General features: G+C 33.4%; 2 pseudogenes; one reads left to right on the forward strand and one right to left on the reverse strand.

The window, feature by feature from the left end:
- The first annotated feature begins 7870 nt into the window (after positions 1-7870).
- Positions 7871-10770, forward strand: LOC125858889 (uncharacterized; annotated as a pseudogene).
- Positions 10771-11737: 967 nt separating this feature from the next.
- LOC125858890 (uncharacterized) lies at positions 11738-16715 on the reverse strand (annotated as a pseudogene).
- Positions 16716-18226: the final 1511 nt, after the last annotated feature.

Genomic DNA, 18226 nt, shown 5'->3' on the forward strand with positions numbered 1-18226 from the left:
TATTTTATTTCGTTAAAATTGAGAAGCTCGTAAATTAATTCACCCTATTTGAATTGTAGCCGAATTTGCTAAGTAATTCAATTTGGCAAAGTAATAAAATTTAATTGGCCAAATTGCAAACCATTGGCCCAATCCTCATTCATTTCTTTCGGTAGCCCATTTCTCCCAACTCTTGTTCCCTTTTTCAATTCAATGCAGCCCATTCCAAATTTCCCTACCCAACTAATTAACTTCATAACCCGGCCCATTGCCCATTCCCAAAAAGAACCCAGAACCTTCACATTTCAGCTCCAACGTTCTCAAACATCAATACACGGCAGCAGCTCACAAATACACGGACATCAGCAGCAAAAAGCACTGTTCCAGCAGCGAAAAGTACCTGTGCTTTCGTCCTGGCAGCAGCGTTTGTTGTCCTTTACTCGCACGGGATGACGCCACGCCGAGCATAAGGACGTTTGGATCAATCTGAGCCATCCGCGCTGCTGCCCTCCTCCGGATTTTGTGGGATTTGGGTGAAATATCTACCAACAACAGCTTGGTCTCAACTTTGGAAGCAAGAATTTTGAATTTGGGGTGGAGGAGAATTCCGATTCTACCCCAAGCTTTTCGGTAATTTCAGCCGCCTCTCCCCCTAAATTTTGACCTAAATCCCCTTTTATAAAACACCTCTTCTTCTTCATATTAAAGGGGGAGAAATTTCTAAGTCAGAGGCAACGTACATCGGAGGAAGAAAAAGATAGGTTAGAGAGACATAAAATACACAAAGATAGAGACTTACAAAGAAACCGATTTAGTTAGTCAAGAGCTTTCGGGTCCGAATTTTTCTTAAGGTTTGCCTTCGAAGTTTTCATTCAAGCTTTCCGGCAAAGCTCCTTATAGTGGTGGAGATAGCACTCTTTTCTAGCTCGTTTCGTGCCGATTCGCTGCCCAGAAAAAGGTAGCGTCTCCTCCTTTATAGCATTCTTCTCGACTCTTTGTATTTTTGATGTGATGTTTCTGATGTCGGAAAGTTCTGTTCCATAGTTTGTCTATTGTCTGGTATCGTTGAGTTTGTAATGTTCTAATGTGATCTATGCACCTGGGTGATTTTCTCAAGTCGATTCTAATGTTCGTTGGTTATCTACTTCTCTGTTATGAAGATTGCTGCATTACTCTTCTTCTCAAATCTGTTAAGTGTTAATGTATGTCGGTTAAGCAGTAGCCCAAACCACCTTTTAATAACTATGAACAAATTGGTCTGGTAATGCCTTTGAGTTTGAATGTTTATATAGTTTAATCTTTTATTCTATTTTAGATAGACTTCATTTGTAGGTTATTTAAAATTACTTGCTTCGGTACTATAGTTACTTAAAAATGTGATTTATTTGTGATTAAGATCATAACTTAAGTATGAGAATATATTCATCTTGATACAATATTGTTCCCTCTGTCTGCATCAGCTCAAATTTTGTTGTTTTAATCTTTATTTTTGTTGCTCATGCAGTTATGAAAGTGTGTAGTTATCCATGCTGTTAATTATTTATTTATTTTTATTTATTTTTTAAAAAATAAAATGTTTTGATAGTGTTACGTTTTTATTCATTATTTTAATTGATGTGCTCTATGATGCTAAATTACGAGAAATATTGCTACGTCTCGTCGTTTACCCATTATGTGTTGTTAATTAATTATCCCTACAATGTCTATCCTCTATTCATTAAGTGCTTGTCATATGCCTGTAGTCTTGTCTTTTTTGCTAAATCCATCATACGAGCGTATTTATACAGTGGCCCTATCTTCTAAAGTCAGTTGGGTTATTTAGTATATATTACGTCGATTGTTCCATTTATTTCATTTACTTGTGATTCAAATATTATGGTAAAATGTTGGATCCTATCCTATTCTAATTCTTTCTCCTTTGCTTTTGTCTGTTTGCATGTGAAATCTGCTCAAGTCCTTACGGGCTCGATCCTTGCATTCTCCTATTGAGCCATGGAGGCCCAATTTCGTGTTTATTTGAGTTAGCCAACCATAAAAGGTGAAGAATAATTCCATGGATTCAGCGTACAAGTGTTTGGAGATGATATACGAGTTTGTATGCACTAGTATGCACCTAGTGTATACGGAAATGGGAGAATGGGCCTAAGAGCCTTCGATATTCAACTGTATTTTGTTAGTTTGGGCCTAACCCCATATGTTTTTATTATTATTATGTTATTAGTTTAGGACATGTTAAATTGGGCCTAAGGCCAAAGAAGTGTCATTTCAAATTAGTTTAGGACAGGTGGAAGATGGGCCTCAGGCCCAAAGAAAAAAAATTCAATTTAGTCTAGGACATGTACAAATGTGGCGAAAATTGGGCCAAAAGCCCAAAACAACAATAGGCCCAAGTACTGGCCCAGACGGACAGGAAAGCCAGACTTAGGCCCATCTTTTATTAATTACGTCTTATGTTCGCTTATTTATTATTATTTGCATCCTTGTCTTTTTTTTAAATTAATTTTAAGGTTATCACAATTCAAATCCCTAAGGATAGCCAACCCGAATTAATCTTTTTTTTTTCCAAAATTAGGTAAGCATTCATTTTTACTCAACTAAAAATAAAATAATAATAATAATAATAATAAATTTGCAAAATATTTTACTCAAGTAATATATTTTAATATTTCCCTTTTGTCCTTAAGATAACTTAAATCTTTAAAAGTTGTTAAATTTCCCAACTTATCTTAAGTATGCTCACCTTTTAAAACATCAGCCAAATAATTAATTATTGGACAACTGCGTGTTAGCGGGCATTTTAGGTGCTTTCAAACCCTTCCCAAAATGTTAATATGAACCCCGAATCCTTTGTATATTTTCAATTGATTTCTGTTTTAATCTGTTGAAAAAAACCGATTTTCTTAATTTTTCTTTAAAAATTAAGTGGCGACTCTTAAACCAGTCTAAATGATATTTCTAAATAAAACAAAGCTTTTGAAGTGGAATTCATCAGGGGAGATCCCTATTAAGGTATGTGAGATCCTTTCATGTTGGGTTAGTTCAACCACACTCCCATCTTATTTCTATTCAGAGAATGGTTGTTGATTGAATGAAAATTTAGGAAGTCCTTGAAGAACTTTGTTGAAATTCGTTAAGTTCTTGTTGGTTGAGTTGTTGATGCTTGGGGGTTGAGTTGATTCATGTTTCCGAGCTGTTTTTCAAGTTAGATTGGTTGTGTATTGAGAGTACTAATGACCCTAAGTGTTTGGGAAAAGAACTAGGGAAGATTGGAGGGTTAAGAGATGAAAAACGGAGAAGAAAAAACGTTAAAACCTGGGGAAGGGGGTGGTGCGTCGCTCCAACCAGTGCGCCCGCCAAAAAGGGTTCTAAAGTTCACCCCCTGGGGAGACGCGCTAGCCAGCACACCCCAACAACTCCTTTAAATTTTAAGGGCTGTCTCCCCGCACCTCTCAGAGCGCCAGGGACGCCAATTCTCCCCATTCGTTCCCCACCTTTTGTACTTGTTCCTAAGCGATATACCTATGTTTTCTAGTTGATTTCAACACTCTAAGGTACATCTAAACATCATGAACCTTGAATCCATAATCCAATTCAAGCGTAGTTAAGATCAAAGTCAAAGAAGTTAAGAGTCAAGTCTAGAAGTTAAGAAGCAAGTCAAAGCAAAGTTTCTTAAAGTTTTTAAGAGTCTTTATTAAACGTTTAAACTTCATTTTAAGACTCAAGTTTCAAGTAAAGTAAAGAGTAAATAGTTGAGTTCATTTCTTAAAAGTCATTAGGGAACTAAGTATTCCGAAAGAAGTTTATAAATGTTTTCACATTTGAGCAAGGAAGGAACTATGATTTCCAAAAGAGCCTTTGGGCTAGTTTTCAGTAAAGGGAGCATCGATTCCAAGAGAGCCTTTGGGCTAAACTTTGAGCAATTATCTCAAACTAAAGAAAGAGGTGTTTAAAACACATCTGAGCTAAAGTGTATTTTGGGAGTAGTATTGAGCACCGAATTGGGGACGCGAGTTCATATTAACTCAACTCTCCATAAGAACCATGTAGCCAATATGGGATTTAACGGGTCATACTTTTTAGATGATCACATAGGTTAATCTAGTGGATCCACTAAGTTAAGTAAGATCCTATATCACGACAAGGTATAGGATGGTCCTTGGGTAACGTGAGGTAAAACGTTGTATCATCACTAAGGCTCATAGCGGTAGTTGTCGGTTAAAGAATCTCCCACTAAAGTTATATTAGTTTTTTTATATAAGTAAAGTTGAATTTGTTATTGCTTTATCTTTAACGAACTAAGTTGTCTACACTGTTTTACAAGATTTATATATATTGTATGTGTCTTATTGCTTTACATTGAGTTCAGTTATTCATGAGTTGAACAGAGCCAAGGTAAGTGTTCCTTTGTACTCCTTTCAAGCTTAAGTTGTTGTGTAGCTTTCCAACTCGCATGCTCGTACATTCAATGTACTGATGCCAGTTGGCCTGCATCTTATTATGATGCAGACGCAGGTAACCAAGATCAACATCCAGGTGCCGTTGATCTAGTCGAGCACTCCAGAGTCAGTGGTGAGTCTCCTTGCATTCCGTAGGATTCTTTTATTCGCTTTCCTAGTTTTTCTTTATTAGGATATTGTGGGGTTTGTCCCAACATCTATCTCAGTATTATAGAGGCTTCATAGACTGTTAGACAGTAGTTGAGTCTCTCATTTATGTATTTACAAATATTCTATTTTGAGACATAAGTTGCCATTTTGGCCAGATTTTATCATTTAAGCTGTTTTATGAACTTATATTGTGTTGAGCTATGTCTTCCGCTGAGTTAATTAGCCAGGCAAAGGGTTCCCTCGGGGCTAACAATGGTCTCCGAGTGCCGGCCACGTCCAGGGTGTAGACTAGGGGCGTGACATGTTGGTTACCTAAGTTACTAAAAATTGATGACCACTTTCTTCCACAATTGATGAGAGTAAAGAGGCACAAATGTAATGTCCATCAATAGACATAACATGATATATAATGTGACATATAATATATTTTTATTAATATGAAAATGTCACACCAACACAATGTCAAAGCTTTCCCCTTTTGAACAGCCTCTGTACGCTGCTGCGCTATCAAAAATAAGAATACAACTTCAATATGGTCGTAGAGACACTAAAATCACCTAAAACGGAGACATGCCAATTTTTAGAGTCAAAGGAGAATCATTGGATCTGTGTCCGAGATTCTGTAATTGACTTTGTCAAAAGGTCCTAAATCATGCCTTGAACTTGTGTACCAAAATAGCACACAGTTCTCAGCCTAAAATAACGGAAACAACACCACACAATAAAAACACAAATAAAAGGAGAACGTGCAGCAGCTTCCGCACAAAATTTAACTCGAACCGAGAGTCACCAACACAACCCAATCACTTCACCACGTAAACTTGAATATAACGAGCGCGTGGGACTTCAAATCACCAAAATCAAAGTTCGGACGAAAGAGAAATCACAATTTTACCAACAAGGGTCAAGGTTGGTCGCGACCAAGGCTTAAGTAAGAAGGCCCAGTAGGTGGCCTTCGCGCTCGCGCGTGAACGCGAGGCCATGCCCAGTCATTCACTAACGCATTTCCAGGTGTGCGAATGTGAGGGCCTCAGTTGACAGCAATGTGCTAGGGCCTCAAAATTTCGACAGGGTACCCGAGATTCGTTCGGAACCCCGTGTGCATAAAAGAACTATGTTACCCCATCAAAAACAACATTCCATACTCATCATAACCATGGAAATTCCCATCCAAGGTCATTTCGACAAAAAGTGGGTCCCACACCCAGTTTCCATTTTAAGCCAAAAGCCACGAGGGGCCTCAAAATTAGCCCGAAAGCCTCGGGGCCTAAACGAAGGGTCGTTCTAGACAAAAATCAACATTTCAGAGCTAACTGTCCTGATAGAATTCTCATATGAGCTCGTTTACTCAGAATATTGACAAAAGTCAAACTTAGGCCTTAACTTGTATGTTAAAACACCTAATCGCACAAACTCACATTGAATGCCTCGGTAAGACATGTGTTTTTCTCGATGGATGGGATAAATGCCTATATTGATTTATAATTTTAATGTTATGTTGAGGTTATATGGCTCCCGAGCGATAACAATAAATTGGCGATGCACTATCCTTGCTGCTACGTATGGTTTTCTTGACTTGACAGATTCATTCGTGTAATCTATGGTACTAGCCTAAAATGACCCTTCTGGAGCTGATGAAATTGTTAGAAATGGATTTTGAGGTTATATTCTTGAACTTTTGATAAAAACTGACAGTTCAGGTTCAAAAGCTCTCAAAACACTAAACCTCGCATAAAAACTAAATGAATGACCAAGTGAACGAACTTTCAATCCAACAAGTCATAAATGACTTGGGGTCGCTATAAGAAAGCTCTAAACAATGAGCAGGAAGCATAAACACAAATTTGACCTAAAGGTCATTCCAATAGTTTATTCGATAAATACTTGAGGGAATGCAATTGTTTTGTATGTTATTGCATACACCATAGTAAGATATGATGTCTTTCTGTGTCATTTCCAAAGTTGAATATGCTAAGTTTGTGTTTGTGTTCCCGTTAGCAAATAATTAAGGAAGAAATATTCTCCTTTTAATTTTTTTTATAATAATGATTGTTCTAATCCGATTTATTATTGGTCCATTAATAGTAGTTTAACAATATTATGATTTTCAATTGCAAAGGATGACCATATTTCAGATCTTCTTTGAAAGGAGTAAGCGAAAAAAATCTAGATGAACTTGCTCGACAAAAGTTAGTGTGCTTTTTTTTTATGACAAGGGAAACCCACAACCACTACCCTTTTGGGTGAACACAGGGTAAAACCTCCGCTCCTATGCAATAACTTGCAAACCACATAGGAAAGGTAACCCACACTAGGCAAATCCGGTGCGACGAGCTCGAACCAGAAGACAAACCCCTTGCTTTCGCTGGCAAGGGATTTTGAACTTGAGACCTCCAACATGGAAGTCCCAAGCCCAAACCACTGGGCCACCCCGAAGGGTTAAGTTTGTGTGTTTTTATTAAACAATAGTTAATGAGTTATTGATGTATCATTTTTTTAGAAAAGAAACTAAAAGGTCATTTTTTTATTAAAAAAAACAATTAATGTAAAACTTAATGGTCTTTATTTTTGTTACTTCCACAATCTGTTATTATAATAACCCTAAAAGAACTAATGATCATATTCATAATTACTTGGTATTCCATGTAGATATATGACACGATATATGGAATGCACTCAAAAAATAATTATACTAAAAGTGGGAAGAATATTAGGCAAAATTTAGATTACCAATTTAAAGGTCATCTCTTTCCTTTTTGTGTAATTGTACGTTAAGATTTCAATTACTTAACTATGTTAATGCTATTAAAATATGGTTTTATTAGATAGATTGAATTTTCATAAGTTGCTAAAGTGATAGTATTATAAAAAATTATTAATAATACTCCCAATAAAAGTTGTAAAGATTAAAGGAATCCCATAGTGTAAGATATAAATTATATCCTATCCCAACTAATTTACATTTTACAAAAAATCTCTTAAAAAGGTAGGCGAATGATACATAGCTACCATTCTGATACATTGTCACTGATACAAGGTAAAAAACTTATTGTTGCACTAAAAAAGGAAAAAAAATGTAATAATTAATTCTATTAATTTAATTAGCTTAATTTACGCCTAACTGATCCTAAACATTCCTTATCTTAATAGGTAATCTACTCTGACATTACAAATTTCAATTTTTAAAATTATATCTTCTACATTGAAGAACAATTTATGAACATCCATCGATTTGGAAAAAAGCTAGAAATATGAATAAAACTCTGAATTTTTGCTGATACAAGATGGATATATCAATTTTACTGAGACATTCAGGAATTTAGGTCAGCGAAGTGAAATATGAAAGTTACAAAACTGACGAAATCATTGTTGGACAATCAATTTCGTTTTTTAATTTCAAAGCAGTAATTTCAGCCGAGTTGGACATCGATGTATCAAGGAAAATCATTGAAACTCGTTACATCGTAGAAGGTAACTCGTCTCCAATGAAAATTAAGAACGACATAGGTGTTAAACTTTATTTAGTAGTGAAAAAAGTGTGCCAGGATTTGCAATGTATCCATTATGCATTGACACAAATGAAAATATTGGCGGTGATGTACATAACTTTGATGGAACATGCGGAGAAATTACGTGTGTAGAAGGCACAACACAGGATATAGAAGCTCTTTCGGTGGTTGAATCAAGAATTTGTGATTCGTATTATATTCCAGAATTGAAAGTTACAAATTACATAATTGATTCAAATAGTATAGATGTGAAGAAATGTCAGTTATATAAGGATAAAGCAACACTCGTAGATGTGATGACGAAATATAAGATAAAGAACAACTTCAATTGCAAAGTAAAGAGATCTGTTAGACAAATGTATGATACATTATTAATTAGAAAGTCATTGATTTTGAAGCAATGTGTTTGAATTCTTTAGATCTATAAATGGTGATACCATTATTTTGTTTTAATGTATGATACATTATTAATTAGAAAGTCATTGATTTTAATTTTTTGTTTAGTTTGTTGAATATGATTAGTGGTAGATTGATAATGATACATTATTTGTTGATACATTAAGTTAATATTGTTGATACGTTAAGATAATACTATTGAAACATTAAAGAATTTAATCGCAACAATCATGTAGCCGATACATACCGTTATTTTTTGATACATAATTCATTATTTATTTATTTTTTGAATCTGATAAAAAATAATTGTGTTGGTCATTAATATTATTGATATATTGAGTTAATACTATTGATACGTTAAGATAATACTGTTGAAACAATAAATAATTTAGTCCCAACAATCATGTAGCCGATACATTCCAAAAATTTGTGATACGTTGATAAATTATTATTTTCTGAATCTAATACAAAAAAATACACTAAATTAATTGGGTTGGTCTTTGAAAATTGTTGATACATTAATGTACATCATTCTTTGGTTACTTTGAACATTAATGTTTTATATATTATAACATGTAACTGCTATATGTTTTAATATGATGAAGAAAATTGTACAGTTATGTGTTGGTGTGCTTTTCGGATGAATGTGGCTGGACTATGAAGGCTTTCTGCAGAAAAAAATCTGTTGTTTTCAAAGTTAAATACTTCAATAGTGAACATATATGTCCAATGCAGGATAGGGTACTAACCAAAGTCCAAACAACAGTCGGGTTTGCAAGTGGTGTGACTGCTCCCAAATTGGTTAACCATAAAAGAATTCATACTCCGAAAGATATAATTGCTGATATTAGAGAATTCTATGGGGTTCAAATAACTTACCAGTAGGCATGGTGTGCTAAAGAACGTGCACTAGAAATGATAAGGGGTAAACCATCGGCTGGATATAGACAGATGCCGAGATACATATACATGCTAAATACTGTGTATCCAAATTCTTATATAAGGATGCAGAAGACTGAGGAAGATGAATTTATGTATCTGTTCGTAGCCTTAATACCATTAATTAGGGGGTTCGATTATTGCAGAACAATAGTTGTTGTCGATGGTGCACATCTAGGTGGAGCTTACAAAGGGACATTTGTATCAGCAAGCACACTTGATGGGGCATGCATGTATTTTTTGTAGTTGTGAGGTGTTTGTAAATGTTATGTATCAAATGAAATAATGTGTGTTGCTCCGTAATTAGGTTGCATATTTCCATTGGCATATGGTGTTGTGGACACTGAAAATGACTGTTCGTGGACATGGTTCTTCGAACAATTCAAAAATGCATTTGGCGAGCGCGAAGAAATGTGTGTTGTATCAGATAGGAATGAGAATATTATGAAGAGTGTAAGGATTGTATTCCCAAATATACCTCATTATGCATGCATCTGGCTACTTTGGAAGAATGTCTGTGGAAACTTCAAAAGGAGCAGAAACACCCTATGTGATCTATTCTACTCTATGGCCAAGGCATACAGAAAGGAGGATTTTGATAAATTGATGGCTAAGGTTGATAAAGTTAATCACAGGGTTAAGGAGCACCTTGAGGATGCAAGGTATGAGAAGTGGTCGAGAGTTCATTCAATAGTAAATAGAGGTAGAATGATGACTTCGAACATTGCGGAATGTATCAATGGTTGTCTTGTTGAAGCACGACAATTGTCTATATTAGAATTCTTGGAAGAAGTTAGAATTCTATTTGGTTCTTGGAATTGCAAAAACAGAGAAATAGCCTCTTATACAAAGGACACATTGGGGAGAAGATTTGAGGAGGTATTGATTATAAACGCATCTAAAAGTTCGAAGATGGAGGTATGTGTCATGATACATTATTTTATATTCTATGTATCTAATGCGGTGTCTCATTCTGCTGTTTGAACATGATTTCTTTGAAATAATTTTATAGGTGACTTTTTTAATGTACGCAGGTTGTTCTATCATCTGAATTTATTTTCTCGATTTATGAAGCTGGAAGAAGATACATTGTTTGTCTTGAGCGGAAAGTATATTCTTGTGGAAGATTTCAACTAGATGAGATATCTTGCGCACATGCAATCGATGTTTTAAAGGAAAAGAATGTTAAAGATATGCATTCATATTGCTTTGATTACTACAAGCCTGATGCATTAGCAAAAACATATGAGATTCCAATGCTTCCAATGCCAGATAAGGAAGATTGGTCAGCTCATGAGGATATGGTAGCTGAAACTGTGTATCCACCTAGATACAGATGATTAGCTGGACGACTAAGGAAAAGAAGAAAAAAGAATGCAGATGAAAAGATTACAGTGAACACAAATTGTTGTGGACAATGTGGACAAGAAGGTCACAACAAAAGAACTTGTACTTTCTTTCTAAAAGAAAAGTGAAATCATCATAATGTTTATATGACATTAATGTTTTTGTTGAATAATTTTTCACGTAAACAGTTATCAATGTTATTAATCAATATTGTTGTTCAAAAATAATTAAACTGTATTGTTTACATTTGTTATTAATAAGTATTGTTGTTCAAAAAAATAGTTTGTTATGATTTGTGTATCAATGTTAATTCTGTTAAATAAATTTTAAGGTGCAGTTATAATTATAAATAAAATGTTGGTTAACGTATAAGCTAATCTATCATATGCATTAAATAATAAATAATTTCAGTAATGTATCATATACATCAAATTATATAACGTTTGTTGTATCATATACATTAATTGATTACTGTATCGTTTACATTAAAACATACACAACCTATATGTTAGCAATAAGCTATTATATGTGATAATTTATATGATACATACATTAAACAATTAATTTTGTAAACAGTTTATTTAACACAATAATTATGAATTGTGTATCATATACTATATATATATATATATATATATATATATATATTATGTTTCATGTATAATATTAATTATAAATAATGAATCATATACGTTAAAGTTTCAAAAATATATTTGTTAGTAATATGTTATTATATATGATTACTTTTAAGATACATAATAATATTGAAAACATGTATCAGATACAATATGTGTTATATACTGCACTTTTTCTTTATGTAATGCAATAATGTGTCTGAAATTTAACTTTTTATAAGCAAAGTATGTTGGTCCATACAGTATCAAAGCACAGTAAAACATGAGTGAAATTGTCAAAATGATAAAAAAAATAAAACATTATCTATGCATAGATACTTAATTACTACACTACGTGACCCAAATCTTCTTCTGGTGGTGGTGTGACTATACTCTTAGGTTTTGGTGGATCATCATTCTCACTAACGTATGCACCCTTAGCCTTCTCGTTGCCATAACTTCACAACAATGCTCCATATCTTTTGCGTAGGTATTCATGAAGAAAATCAACTAATGATATTTCGATTTGGTCACTCAGATACTCCGTAAATGTAGCAACATATAACCCACAGTCTCTACAAAAATGCAGAATATCAGTTATAAACTTAAATCATACATGATTCAAAAATAATAAAAGCATAATACTTACAGGCTATCACTCATTTGTTGCATAATGTCTTCGGCAAATTCAACCATGAAAGGAACTTGTGCCTCCAAAAGTGAACCAAAATAATTGTCCTTGTACGCATCACAATAAACAAAGTTTATTCGCTCAGTTTTTTCAAAGAATCCACTGTCCATGAGGTAAGAAGGAAGCATTTTAGACAACATTTTTATCTTGTACAAAATTGCTTTTTTCGTTGAGCCTAATGAAGAGTCATACACCCTTATCACTCTGTTTTTCAATTCAACAACAGCCAGCACCCAATGAAATTGTCCTATGCAATTAATCGGGATGTAAACATCGTCTTCAAGATGCCATGGTAAAGCAGCTGGGATATCAAAACCTTTGATGATGTTAGTGATTAACCTCTCATATACAGATACAACTTAAGCGCAATCAATGTGTTCTTGGGTACTAATAAGATCATCATCATTAGCCAGGTAATACCTTTCATAGGTATTTTTGATGTGTGAGATGAACAAGCAGTTGACTGTTGTGTATCTGTATTGATTCATGTTGCGAAGTTTTAATTTTTTACGGAGGTAATAAAAAACAACATCGATGTGCTATAAAAAACATGATAAACAAAATCAGAAACTTGTTAAAAAGGTCTATGATAGAATTGATACATTAAATGATAATCTAAACAAATACTAATTTGATACTTTATTTGAGTGTATCCGGAATGATTTTTTGTATCATGTTGTTCTATACCAATGTATCTGATACACGCTTAAATTGTTTCATTAAGAACTTTACCTGATCAGTCCAACATTTGTTTGGCTGTGACATGGCATAGAACCGGTTCTTGTTAATTGGAAATGTAACAACAAAATCCATCATCTCAAAGTCAAAAGAAGAGACTTTTGATCTGTATTTATCCTCTGATAGTTTCCTGTGATAATGTTTGTATTATCAATTGGTTACATCAAAATGAGTTAATCCAGACATTTACAAAATATATGTATAAAACATACTTATTGGCATGATTTTTGAGAAGCCCCTTGGTTAACCACTGCATATACTCATCAATTAGTTTAGATGAAGGTTGATATGTAATCCCACATCCTTCAAATGAGAAATACAGACGAACATCGTCATATAATTTCTATTTTCCCTTCTCACTTGACCCAAAAGAAGTCAAGTATGGAGATTGAATAATTCTTAAAGGTATCCTGTTTCTAGGCGCAGGAGTCTTTGAATGACTTCTAACAACAATCTCGGTGGTTGGAATATCAGCGGGTAATTGACTATCATACAACAAATCATGACTGCCAGTTAAATCCTGTGGATTGTAAACACACAATGGTTTAGCAGGAATATGAACTTTTCCTAGATCGGATACAAGTGCATCTATTGCTGCTTGAGTTGAGGGCGATATTGTTGTTGATGTGGAAGAATCCTGTATAATCTGATGTTATTCTTTTAGTATCATTACATATAATGAATATTAGTGTCATGATGCATAATTGATAAATTTACCGATGTATCAACTGTTATTTTATAAGGCACAAAATGACGGATGTTGTGTTGAACTGTGTCAGCACCATTATCATCCATGTTTACTTCATTTAAATCTTATGGGGCTTGATGCGCTTCATCATCCTGAATATAAGCATGTTGTATGTATCAGTTGTCCATTATACTAATAATGTATCATATATATATAAAAGAGGATAATGTAACAAAGAAAATTGTAATGTTTAAAGTTTTGATCATACTGATACCTTCTTAGGATCATTTGCTTCAGTATCAACATGAGTACTTTCATATGTAGGTTGGAGCTCTGAAAACGCTTCATTTGTTGTTGGTTACTGATAGTATGATCAATCTATATTTGAATTTTTAATAATAAAAAAAGTGTTAGCATAATTGTTACTGATACATTATTTAACATAAGTGATGAATATAAAGTTGAAATAGATACTGATTAATGAGATAGAAGATTCAGTGAATCACCTTAACTATATACATGATCTATATGTGCTGATACACATGATTTTGACTCTTAATACATACTTAATGTATGAGGTATAACGACAATTACAAACAATGTATTAGATACATACCTCTGCATTGACATTAACTTGATGTCCACCCTCATTAACAGATACACCAACATCAACAGCTACACCAACTGCATCAGCAAGATCGGTTTGTATATGTGGAGATGGTTGTTTATTGCTTGATTGAGGATCGACTTTGTTGTTTTCCTTGTGTCGAGATAGCATCAACTGCGAGTGGTTTTCCTTTATCAAGATTACAAGTTCCTCAAATTTCTTGTCAACCTATCAAACAATTATAAAAAAACAACTATAATTAGAGTCAATATAAAGAAAAAATAATGAAATCAAAATAATTACTTACGTAATTCTTCAAATGATCTTTCTGTTCTTAAATATCTGGAATTACATAGTTGACTTTTTGAGCATCTGTAGAACTGTGTACATTAGCAGCCGGTGTCGGAGGAACATTTGGAATAGAAAATGACTGATTTAATAATACATTGGACTTATCTGGCTGACTGGGTTCTGACACTTTTGTTTTAGGTGTATCCCCTTTCTTTCTTCTTTTTTGGTGGTGGTGGAGATGATATATCAGACACTCTAGATGATCTCCTTAATAGCTGTTCGGGAGGTCTTGTGGAGAAATCATCGAAATCAGCAATGTCATTCGGTTGAACGATCTTGGGATTGACAGATGTTGTGGTGGGTGAAGAAGGAGGATCACGTTCATCTTCAGGTAAATCAAAAGCTGCAAGTTCCTTCGGTGTTGGAACAGTGTTTGAACATGCATTCTGAAAAAACAATTTTTTTTAATATTAAGAGATAAAATTATGTATCCTAACAGAGAAAAAAATGATTTTAAAAATACAAACTTGCAACCTTAAACTATATACTTAGTTATGTATGAAATGTAATATTAAATGGGATTCAATGTTACCTGTTGAAAAATGCTAGTCATAAGCATTTCAAATTTTGGCTTTAAAGCCACAACCCTCCAATTGCAAATTCTAGGGATGACATTCCGTTCTTTGACAACAATTTCAGGATTTAATTGGGATGCAAATTCGTAAGTCCATACGTTAAGTGCATAAGGCATTCCATATAACCGATACAACTGCTTGCTAAGATTGAAATCCTGTAGAGTGAATCCATGAGCTTTGTAAATGCAATCTGTCCCCAAGGATATACTTGATATCTACCATCTTCAACCATAAAGAATTCGTTAACAGTTATTGAAGAATCACCAGTTTGAGCCAAAATGAATGTATAGAGAAAGTACAGGATAACCATCTGGAGAGCATCCTGATTATTCTCCCAGTTGCCCATCAAAAATCGTTGGACTAGATGATTCTTGCTTATACTTTTAACTGGACCAGGAAAATATTTTTGGAATAGCCTACATGGAGTTGATTCTGGGTATTCAGAGTCCTTGGTATTGCCTTTACATATAAGAACAGTTATTATTGCAAATTCTTTGATACCAAATTTCAAGATACCCCCGTTTGCATGCCTAATATACAACACCTTTGAGTTGCCTTGTTCCAATTCTAACAACAACATACATTTACTGATTTGACCCTGAAAATTACATTTAGGAATGTCTAAATAGGGTCCAAAAATTGTAGCAATAAACAGTTCAATTACAACATCCCCTACTTCTGGAACTCCTCCAAAAAATTTGTGTTAAAAGGGACACCAAACCTTATGGCATGTGTTGGTACCTTTTTTATAACATATTTGATTGACTGCAAAATGAAAAAGAAAATTATAATAAATAAAAACATCAAATCACACTACACAACAAGTAATGATACATAATAAAAATAAATTTATACATAGAAAAATACATGCTACTAGACTTTAACATAATCGTATTATAAAACTTGATACATTATACAGAAGGATGCCCTATATGATATATTATTAATGGTACCTTTTTATAACATATTTGATTGATTGCAAAATGAACATATACTATTTATAATGATAGATTATGATACATAAATAAAAACACCAAATCACACTACACAACAAGTAATGATACATAATAAAAACAAGTTGATACATAGAAAAATACATCCTACAAGACTTCAACAGAGTCGTATTATAAAACTTGATACATTATACAGAAGGATGCCCTGTCTGATACATCAACGACTCTTTTGTTAAATTTGACAAATCTCTTTTTCATATTGGGGTTTGTCATGTATCATTTTTTTCGATACACATATACAACAAGGGTTTTATAAGTTTCGACTACATCTCAAATCAGTATGTATCAAACTAAGATAGGGTTTTTAAATGTATCATGATTTAACCCAATAAACAATATAACACATCCATATAATGTATCAGTCAATTTCAGTCTAAGATATCAAACGCAATACAAATCACAAACAAGTTTAACAAAGATTAAAAACACATACTCTAGGCAATGAAGGTCTGGAAATAGCGGGTGCTACTTTTCTTCCCCCTTTTTGGGGGTTTTTTGCAACCTTTGATTTAGGCAATTTTGGCACATCTTTGATCGACTGATTATTCAAGTTTAATGGGTCATGCAAACTTTTTGATCTAATTTCTGCCCAATTTTCATCATTAGAGTCGTATATTGTTCGATTAGTATTATAAAGATTTGATGTAGGATCAGGATCCATATGTATCAAGAAGAAAAACTAGAAACAAAATAAAAATTGAACGAAGAAGATGAAAGCTACAATGGCAGACTTTGGGAGAGAGGACGGAGAAGACAAAGTTTGAAAATGGTTGTATTATGAGAGAAATTTTTTGAAAATCAATTTGGGATAATGATTTGTAACTGAAAAGGAGTGAATTTAGGGAGAAAAAAAAGGAGTGACATAGGGAGTGGTGAAACGTGGGATGTAAAAGATAATCATGTATCTGGCAGATTTGGTATAAGTGGAATAAGGAATTTAAGTAATTTTTAAAAAAAGTAGGGAAAAATAGACAATAAGGAACTTAACGTTGTGTATTTAAGTTATTTTTCCATAAAAGTTAACAAAGTTTACACACATTATACATTTGCCAGCATGTAGTATTTTAGATTCCTCATTCAAATATTATATTTGTTCAATAGTTAATTATTTTTACTTTATGCATTTTTAGTCAATTTAAAATTAATGATGTATTCTTTTTAATAGAAAGATATATGTACTTTCTATCTATTGTGAAAAATGATGGATTTGTTTTAATAAATAACAACAGATTTGAAGGGAATAAAATATGTCATTTGCAATACAAAATTTATATAAAGTATTTTGGGATAAACGTGCAACAGAACTAGTATTACCCTATTTAATAAGCCAACAAGGGTTGGGACGAATACTGCACTCTATGTTTGTACGGAAAGCAATTTAGATTGTAGTTAAGGTTGGATTAAAACTTGGGTATTTATTTAGGGGTAAACTGGTAATACTTTCCCCTCTAGATAGAAACATATGTATTGTTCTGTTGGTAAACACGTGTATTTCTTTTTGTCTCCATAAACCACGTGATATGACTCATCTTAATTTGCTAAGAAGATTGCAACTTAAAGTATCATTGCCTATAAATTTTTGAAAATAAAAATTTAGTGCGTTTACAAGTGATAATAGTCAAATGGATGAATTTGCTGATCTCTCCAATCAACTTGACAAATATGTTGTAAGGAAATAGAAACCTTACAAGTGTTTGAGAAGGTAAACGAAAGGGTAATTTGTTTTTATCATGTTAAATTATGTTAAGTAATATTTAGTTTTCTCATAATAGAGATTTGAAGGTTGTGATTGCAACTTCTGCGCTGATTCTCTCTCTCTCTCTGCCTGCAGAGTATCCTTCTGAGTTTTAAATCATCTATAAGGAGGCTTATAATGTAATGTTTATTTGGTGATTCTACTTATTCTTAAGGTGTTTTTCTATCCAGCTTATTAATGGTGATCTCTTTTATATTTATGAGCTGTCTTTTATTTTATTTTATTTTTATTTCCCTTCCGACTTCACAAGTATACAACACACAAATCTACGTACGTAACATGCATGAGAGCTTAACTTAACTAGAAAGAGAAAGTACATTAAACTAATTGATGATTCTTCAGTGGTTTAGCTTGATCCTCTTATCTAATAAACCTTGAGTAGATGCGATTCGATAACAGTTTTCCAATTGTTGACT

Source organism: Solanum stenotomum, chromosome 3 (genome assembly GCF_019186545.1).
Source record: "Solanum stenotomum isolate F172 chromosome 3, ASM1918654v1, whole genome shotgun sequence".
In the NCBI taxonomy this organism is placed as follows: Eukaryota; Viridiplantae; Streptophyta; class Magnoliopsida; order Solanales; family Solanaceae; genus Solanum; species Solanum stenotomum.